Here is a 10,339-nt window from a genome sequence, read left to right as displayed (position 1 = left end):
TCTCCATGTCATTTATGAGGACAGTCACAGAGCAATCCTGAACCCAATGGCCAAGCCCTTCTCTACTGCATGTAGAGTATCTGTATCCATGCATAGTTTTCATTCATAATGCAGCTCCATAGTCTGGGTACCTTCTAACAGATTTCCCAACTACATTGTTTATGAAAGAGTGAAAATAATGTACAAATTAATGGGGGTTTTTAATCACATACCATAAATCTGAAAGTTAGTATCAGTAAAATATCATAATACAGATTCTTTTCTGTGTGTTTATGTCTTTTTATTTATTTTATCTTTAAATACAGCAATAAAAACTGTAGGGATTGTTCCATCCAATGCAATACCAAACGCCCCTGTTTACTTGATTTTGTTGAAATACCAAAAGCGGCTGCTATCATAGCTATCAACGAAACTTTACATTGCATTGACCATACTAATTGGACACAGAGTTTTGCAATTTGTGTAATGAAACATACAAATACCACACAGATCTGTTCAATGTCAGTTACTAAGTGGTCGTTATGCAACAATTTGTTTATCCTAAAAAAATACAACAGAGAGAGAGGATGGGAATATTTCATTTCAGGCTGATAGATACCAGTTTAAAATAGAAAAATGTCATGTTTGCGCTATGGCACAAAGGACTCCAAAGAGTGCTGTAAAAGGTTTTTCTGTCACTCTGTATTTCATTGGTTATCTTTTACCATTAATGCATTTACTGCCATAGATGAAAATTGGAAATTAAAGTGAAATATGCTTGATGGGAACTGATTTCTCCTCTCAATCAGCCACATGCTGAGAAGCAGCCTGAAATAATAAAAAGTGACTGAACAGGTGGGCCAGAGTCCACAGATGCCCATTGCAGAAGGTTACATTACAGCACTGAAAGTCCTCAAATATACCTTACATTAGTATGTCAACATTTCAGTTATGCAGTTCAGTAAATGAATAATTGCACCGGTCACCCACCACATATTTAACAGTGAATATGGGAAGAGTCACAACAAACTGGAAGCACTACTTGTAATATCTTCAATTATATATATATATATATATATATATATATATATATATATATATATATATATATATATATATATATATGTATGTATAATTGGTGCAACATGGTGCAACATTTGGAGTGTTGAAGTGGTGGAATTAATATTGGAGATATACAAGTCAGCAGTATGTGTTTCTGGATTTCTATGAGTTAGAAATCTGAGTAATATCATCCTGGGAACAGATTCTGTCTGGAATAGATAAAGACCGTGCTGTATACAAAACATGCAACTATTTAGAAAAAAAAAGGATTTTGAAAACATTTTTAAAAATAAGACCTCATGTGTAGTCAGTAAGTCTACACATTTTTGGAAATACTGTCATTTATGTCAGTGATTAACAATGTCTTCATTTGTTCTTCCTGTTCTTTGTGAATGCCATGTTTTACAGAATTGAGAACGAGGGTAATATGACATCTTTTCTGGTCATCTTTCCATGTGGATGACATAAACATGCAACTGATTGCATTTTAACAAAGGAAGAGATGAAGATGAGACAGTTCTTTAAAGCATGAGTGTCTTGTTTGTCGTTTCTGTTTTGCTGGTTGTTGGTTGTTCATTATTCATCCTACATGGTGCTGATGGTCTCATAGACACATCCACCTCTTTCAGTGTTTGATCAGAGGATGTAACTTATTCTTGACCGGTGAATACAGTGAGGAGACATTCCAGCTCCCTGATATCTTCCACTGGACTATCTTGGCTGTGTACTGCTGATAAGTGAGCACAAGTTTAGCCTGTCTGGCTGGAAAGCAGCTAGCTCTACTGACCACCCCCATTTGTTCAATCCAACAGTTAAAAACTGTCAGTACTCCGGCCCCCTAGCTGTTGTTGTTGTGTTCCCCCCGTCTGTCTATGTGGTCCACGTGCTTTTGTTTTCCCTTGTGTTCCAGCCCTTCGCTGCTCTCCGCCCTGTCCCTGCCCACCTGATTTCCAGATCACCTCCAACTGCCTGCCTGCTCACCTGCATCCCATCGCCTCATTAGCTCAGCCCTATTTATACCCCGCTTTAGTTTTCGTGTCACTGTATCGGTGTTCTACTCCTGCCTGACTTCGGACCTCGTCTCTGCCTGCCGCATCCTGTCTTGGTTACCTGTTCCGGTTGCCCACCCGATTCTCACCCAGCCTGTTCCCATCCCTGATCCCCGCTTCCAGTTTGTTAATTCGAGTCTGCCCAGCGATTCCAATTAAAGTCTGTCAAACCCGCACTCGCCTGGTCTGCGTCTGAGTCCGCGCCTGCACCCTGACAAAAACTGCTGATCACAAAAAAGATACATCTTTGTGCAGTAGTAAACTGCAGTAAGACTTTGATCTGCAGGACTGTTTTTCACAGTGCTCTATTCTCTCCAAGGTAATCCAAAAGCTAATCCAATTTTTTTCTCCAAGGTAATCCAAATGAAGAAGATAAGTTCTGGAATGTAGCTAGGAAGTTAACTAGCTTTGGATACTTTACACTTGGCAAAAAAGCATTCATATTGTACAATGCCTTTTTAGCGTATGTGCAATATTATGGGCAATAGTGTTAGTTGTAGTTTGGCATTATGTTGCCGTGTGTATGCACTCACTTATGATTACTTTGAGTAACATTGCCTCTTCCCTACACTGAAAGTGTTTTTGCAGCACAAATCATGTCTTTTTATAATACCTTACATGATGGAGTGATACTATGCAGATGAAATACTGAACAACAAACCATACAGATGTCCACTGCAAACACACCAACACACACACAAACACTCGCACACATGCACACATATTCATGAAGTGAATGATAGACAAAAACGAATGGGACATACGCTAATGTAATTGTGACACAGGAGAAATTCTCTTCAGTTTTTTCTGGTGGGACAAAATGTGCAGCAATGTGATCATTGAACCATAAGCAGTGGCAGATAAACGTGCTTCATATTTACATTTATTCCTTTTACATAGAAAGTCTTATTACTGTCCATTTCAATGAATCTAGATTTCAGCAGCACAGAAAATCTCTGCAGTGTGAAGCACTCTGATGACCTGAATAAGAATTAGCCCGATCAAAGGCAAAACAAACCATTAGAACATTGTGGCCTTAACGTCACATGCACGGTTGTTGCACTAAATATACTAAATATAAAAATAATTGGAAATAGAGGGAGGTTGAAAATATGCAATTAAATGCAATTAACAAATGCAGCTATAGGCTGAATATGTTGAAATGCAGGCATTCCAGATTGGATTACAGTCCAATGGTGAGAGGTGTAATAATGGGATTAGGTTTTACAATGATATGGCAAAATTAGAAGAAAAATGAAGAAACAAAAGCTGAAGAAGAGGAATAAGAATATAAGGAAGAATGCATGAAACATCACAACAAGTTTAGCCCTATACTTTTGCCTTAAGAAACTGTGTCTTATTTCGGTGTGTTCAGATTATGTTCGATAGTGCCGAGGGAAATGTCTGAAAAGAGTCAGAACCTGGGTCATTATTGTCATTTCTGTACAACCTGTCACCCTGTAACTTTTTGCATACTTGCCATCCAAACAGGAGTAAATTGTTCAGCAAAAGATATGAAATCCAGTCAATTCAAAGACTATTCTGATACTAAAACTATGATCACTCCACCTCAGAAGTGCAGAGAAATCAACTTTGGAATGGCAGTAGGATGGAAGCAACTGTGGCAGGAATGCACATTTTAACTGCAGAGAAAGATATGAATTCTATGGCTCAGTTACCAGCTCGGCACTCTGGCAAAGGGGAAGGAGGCCAACAAAATTCGGAAACAAATTTTGGTTCATTGAACATTCCAGAGATAGGCTGCAGGAACAATCTGGGAGTGATGCATTAAGGTACTCCTACACTATTTATAGGTTGTCTGAATCTTCTCAAAAGAATACTTTTGATTGTATCATTATAGGACATTCTGCAATAGATAACTGAACAGGGACCTTATGGGAATATTCTAAGATTCTTTAACGCCAGTATAATAACATCATATTTTTAGGTTTCTTAAACGTTTTTAGAACATTGTACATGCCAAACCTCAGCTGCAAGGCTCCCATAGCATTGTGGGAAATTTATATAACAAATAACCAAACTGGAACCTTTGGCTAACATTCCTAGAACTTTTTTTTTAACTGGGATGAGAGTGAAAAGTATCAATAAAGCAGTTGCACTCATGAAGCTATAAATATAAAGAGGAGGGTAATGACTGAAATGAAAGAGTGGTTGAGGAAAAGGCTTATCTGGTGAGAGGCCATGATATTGTTTACAGCAGGAAACATGGTGGACTGAATGAAACATAATCAGTGATGGGCAGTGAGATATATCATTGTCTAGTTTCGGTCATGAGCAGCCACTGCCAGTAATCAGGATTATAAAGGACTGGATGAAAAGGAAAAGAAGTATGCAGCTAAAAGTGGGGAAACATTTGTGAACAGAAGTTGGAAGAAGAGGAAGGAGAAGGAAGTCCACGCTGAGAAAAAAATGTCCAAGAAAAAGAGGAACAGAGGAAACAGAGGCACACAGGCTTTTAGGTCCCTGCATATTTGCATAAATGTTTCAACTTATACTTTAAATTTTAAAAATTGTCAGTTCAACTAATTCAGGACAATCTTAAAAAACAGCAAGAGCAGAAAGAAATTAGTTTCTAATCTTCCACATAGCCAGCCATGGACAACTTCTGAAATAAGGATATCGACAGAGTATGCCTAATTCAGAAGGCTTGGACTGAAGCACAGTAGATGTGTGTGTGTGTGTGTGTGTGTGTGTGCGCACGCATAAAATATATACTAATGAGTGGTCCACTAAACAGTTTTATGCATAGAACAAAAAAATCAGAAAAAAAGCTCAAACCAAATTAGTTCTAAGGGTATATCTGGAGGTGGTATCTTACTTTACTTATCCTTTGTTCTTCCAGGTGTTCCTGTTGAGATTAGAGAATCTCTTTTGCAAGAGAGCACTTACAGTGCTCCATTTAAGAGAAAAGGGTACACACCCCTCAGTAAACAGCTAAGGTAGCAAGAGCGAAGGAGGAGCTGAGAAAAATATCTCACCTTTTAAAGTGGCATCTCATTTTCCTCCTTTGGTGTTTTGGACACAGCTTGAGGGGAAGAAGTCTAAATCCTTAGAGACCACATCTGTATTTACAATCCTTTTGCTCTGTTGAAATTCTGGGAACCTTCCATTTACGTTTGTCAAAAGATATTTGGCAGCAACTCACCTATATACAGTATCTCTTGGCAAATGTACAGTCAGTGTGGTCCGACCCAAAGAGGAGCGCGGAGCCTCTGACAACACATGGTACTCACTCAAGCAAAAAGCCTTAAATCTGCAACTCAAAAAAGAACACATTTCTTGCACAGGACACTGGAACCTACAGGTATATACATATATAGCCAGGTTTCTACTGACCCATCTTTTGAAACAGAGGCATTTCCAGCATGCTCCAGATATGGCAGGAGACTGGAGGCAAAGTTAGTCAGATGTAGGTAGAGGTGTTTGGCTGGATAAATCACCACTGTTATACAACTTTTCTACAACTTTATCTGCCATCTTTTTGTTATGGTCTATGGAAATTTGAGGACTCAGCAATCATATATACATACAAATATATGTCATTGACAAACCTGGTCCATCCCTCTGCTTGCTCATACTCATATGTGATTGTAAATACACTTTTGAATCATGTACTGTTCCACAATCCTTCATTTCAGGAGACTATTTATTTTGAAAAATTGTTAGTAGTTTGTAGTTTTTTTTTTTTTTTGCAACACATACACACTTTCCTTCAGATGTAATCATGAATCATAAATATCAGTCAGGGACATACAATCTGCATGCAATTTCTGTTCTTTTGAATATTTTAAAATCATGATGATTCATTTCAAATTACACATCAAAGCATCACAATTATCTAAATGGCACCGTTGAAACGATTACCTGGAAAATGTATGATGAAGGTTAATGTTTAAAATGGGACTTCACAAGACTTATAGTTCAGCCTGTCTAAAAACAAGAGAATGGTGGAAGTGACCTGGTGTGATGTGAACTTAATACATTTATAATAATTTCATATGGGGTGGTGGCTATAAAAAGACAGCAAGAATTATAGTCTGCATTAAAATGAATATCCAACAACTAAGGTGCATATAACTGTGTTATAAAGAAACATATCTTAGAGAAATCATGTGTTCACTTAGCCTGGAAACTCATTATGATTCCTGTCCATTAAGATATCACATACAGTTTACAGTTTAAACTCATGCTCTAATGACCAATTGGATGAGTTATGATATAGGAATATTATTACAAAATACTGCAACTTACATACAGTAGAAATTTGTTATTTAAAACTAAGTAGCTGACATAAAATTGTGCTACATATTTAACATACCATCATCAGGTTTGAATTCAGATCACAGTGTTTTGATATGATCCAAATATATTTTAAGTTAAGGACTCTACACTCTATATTTTGTAGACTTAAGAATGGCATACCAGGCACCTAACAACCCACGTATTTCTTGGCAACGCACTGAATAATGTTGGTCGCGCATGAACACATACAGAATTTGTCACCTTTGCAGTTTTTTACATGGGTGAAGGAAAATATTTAGAAGTTTTTAGACTTCATTGAAGTTTTAGCGGCAAGGAAAAAAGAAGCAATGACTTCAAAGGCTTTTACAAGATTGCCTGGCAATTTGAAATGCAAAACAAGTGTTATGTTATAATAAGCTCTGAGACTAAATGTCAAGTCATGCATACACAATACAATTTAGTCAACATCTAATTTCCGAAAATGGTCATGGTAAGAGAACATTACAGGTAAAGTTGGAATAGAAGTTTTGTTTGCATGCGACTGTGTGGTGGGGTATATGTCATGGCAGAATGAGTGTTAGTTTGAGCAAACATCGTTGCAGGAATTGGTATGCAAAGTGGAGGGAATTATGCTGATGTGATCTGTAGGGTGGGAATAATGTTGAATTAGTATGGTAGGTGGACATTATGCTGAATTGATACGTAGGGTGGGGGTAGATATGCTTTGAGTATGTTTGTAGGGATAGTTACACAGGGTATGGAAGGCAGGATATACCATCCTGATGGAACTGCATGCACAACAGAATATTAACGGTAACACTTCTGTAGAAGCTATTAAGGATGGGGACTGACACCTTGGGGCTTGATACAGCTGTGGTTGTAATTTGGGTGTTGTTATGCAGGGCAGATAAATCATGGTATTACACTCTCATTTAGTAGTATGCCAGGTGGGGGTACATAGAGTCTGTGGTGGTGATCGTGGACGATGATGGGTAATGATGTCATTTTGAAGATTCTGTAATTATGTAAAATTAACTTTTGTGGTAACTGTTGTGGGTCTGATATACCATAGCTATTCTGAGGGTAATAATAAGTGTTCCTGAATATTCAGAGTGTACTAATCATCCCCTCAACATTGTTTTCTATGAGAGTATGCGTTTGTGAAGTGTCTCTTTTTGGTCGACAGAGGAATAAGTATGGAATAAGTACATCTGGATCTTTGGTCTTTGTTTCAGCACAATGTTCTGGTCAGCTGTCAATTATGAAATTCAATGTTGGGGATTTCGGTGAGTCTTTGAAGGAGTGCAGTTTGAATTGATTCAGTCACACTGACCACTATATTTACCCTGCACTCACGTTAAATAATTACCGGCTGATTCATGACTGCCTACACCTTACATAAATGCCCAAACTATTACAACCAGATCATCAATAACTACCTTGACCCTGCATAGCTCCCCCAACCACACAGCATAGAATATCTACTCTTACATCAGAATCCTCAGGATATCTACCGTAATCTCACATGAAGTTATTCCTTTCATTGCTTTTGTTCCCCAAAACAGCCTCAGTTGCAGCTGTTTAAATAAATTAAAGAAATTTATGCATTTATGCTATAGAACAGTATCTGTTTTCACTTAGAAATACATTGTGATCATGCAATTACAGATGTTTGCAGAGATCGCAGAGATAACTGGCTATGTATGCAGGTGAAAATGTCAAAGGTTGGGAAGCTGGAGGGATGTGGGCGGCAGTGTAGCATAGTGGTTAAGGAGCAGGACTCGTAACCGAAAGGTTGCCGGTTCGATCCCCACTGGGACACTGCTGCTGTACCCTTGGGCAAGGTACTTAACCCACAATTGCCTCAGTAAAAATATCCAGCTGTATAAATGGATAACATTGTAAAGAACTGTAACCTATGTAAGTCGCTTTGGATAAAAGTGTCTGCTAAATGAATAAATGTAAATGTCTGGCATGTAAAATTAGATCAGGTCTTTTTCCAAATCGACAGATCCACCATACATGTTAGCAAATACAACAGCACTTCTATGCACGTTTCCCTTATCCCTTCAACATATCTCCTCAGCTTCACACTTTGATTTCAGGCACAATCCACCCTCTGTAACCACACCACAGCTGGAGCTGGTACAGTCAGCAGACAGCCAGGAACAAGTGGTGGCCAATCAATGATTAGTTCCAAGCTGCAAAGAGGAATGACAAAAATGTGTGCTCAATTTAACACTGGCACACCTCAGATGTTGCTTGGAACACAGACTAAACTAGAAATTTGTTCATTTGAATGACTGAGGAATATTTTCTAACAATTTCTGGTGAATCTAAAACCAACTGACTCATAAAATGTATCAGGAGCATGTACTATGTTTGAGAAAAGTGCCTGTTAAAAGCTACTTAAATAAGGGTGAGAACAACTGGCAGGTTTGCAAGTACCATCATATCTGATTTGAATTTTTTTCTGTGAAAATTCTTGCTTGTAGCAGGATGATGATAATACTGTGTAGTATATGCAAAAAGGCACCTCATTTCCATTCTGGACCGTGCAAAAACAGAATCAGAATATGCTTCAATCAAAACAACATCAATGAAAACATGCGCACATCGGCCGCTGCATTAAGTGAAAGCAGAATGACAAAATGTAATCACTTGCATTTTCAGTCATTTATTGAAATGGTAAACAAAGATTTAAAGAACACAAAGGTATTCACAGAACATCCTTCAGTCACATTCTGTGTATATACCATTACATATGTACAACCTGTTTGGTGCAGCAGTGTGTGTGTGTCCAGAGGGGGACTTGGAGCTGAAGCTGTTTGAGTAACAAGCAAGGATCTCTTCCATCACCTCCATCCTGAGTATAACACACCACATTCCTGCATATGAATCAGACGTCAGTGTCTAGAGAGGCACATAAAGTATATGAGATGTAGTGCAAACTCACCCTGGTTTCACCCTCTCCCCCTGCTTTTCATAGCACATTTCATAAATTTTCATTTGCAGTTTATTTCCAGTCAAAGGAGGCAAAGACAAGTGTATTCAAGCAACATCAGTCAGTGGAGACACATAGACCAAAAGTCATGTCATCATGGCATGAAAAAGGCAGGATCATCAAACTGTACTTCATAGAAAACATGTAATCACCCACAATAATAATTATAATATAATTTAATATCATCATCATCCATCACAAATCAGGATGCTAAATTCATTAACATTCTCCTCATGAAGAAACTATGAACAGCTATTAATTGTGAATGCAACCAAGTAAACTTAATACCATACAATGTTATTTATTTCAGCAGCCCCCCCCCCCCCCATGTTAAAACACCAGAATGTCTTTGTGTACTTTCCTGACTACTGAAAACACATTGTTCACATCATCAGGTAGGATGGTGCAGAAAAAGAGATCTGAAGGCTAGAGTGCTCTTTCCAGAGATGTGGCCTTAGCCACACATGCAATTACCACTCCACAATGCACAAAATCCATGGCAGAACAGTGGGTATGTGACTCATTTGTACATGTGAAGGGGGAAAAAAAAAATATGCTCACAAATCAGTGGCCACAAACTGAATCCAGATAAAGGCTGAACCTCCGCATGCCCGACCTCCTGGTCTTCGTATGGGTTTAGTAAGGTAATATGGTGAATAGGAGGAAGACAGTGCGAATCCAGTCTCCAGAGTCACCTTTGGAGGAACTGTACTTTTGCCACTAGTCATTTTTCTTACTACAACTTCACCTCTGCACACTTTGGTACATTGGAGAAAAAAGTCAAAGAAAAAATAAAAAATACTACAAAACCTATACAGCCTAAATACAAGAACCAATAAGAGGTAAAAGCAAATTCTGACCACAGTGCAAACACTGGACTGTACTATATTTGCTATTCATGTGGAGAAGCAAATACAAAAGAAGAAAAAAAGAAGGAAAAAAAAACCATGAAATTCAAATGTGAAATGCACTTTGACATAAA

Source organism: Megalops cyprinoides, chromosome 9, assembly GCF_013368585.1.
Source record: "Megalops cyprinoides isolate fMegCyp1 chromosome 9, fMegCyp1.pri, whole genome shotgun sequence".
NCBI lineage: Eukaryota > Metazoa > Chordata > Actinopteri > Elopiformes > Megalopidae > Megalops > Megalops cyprinoides.
The sequence above is the reverse complement of the archived record's forward strand: the minus strand, read 5'-3'. Positions refer to the sequence as shown.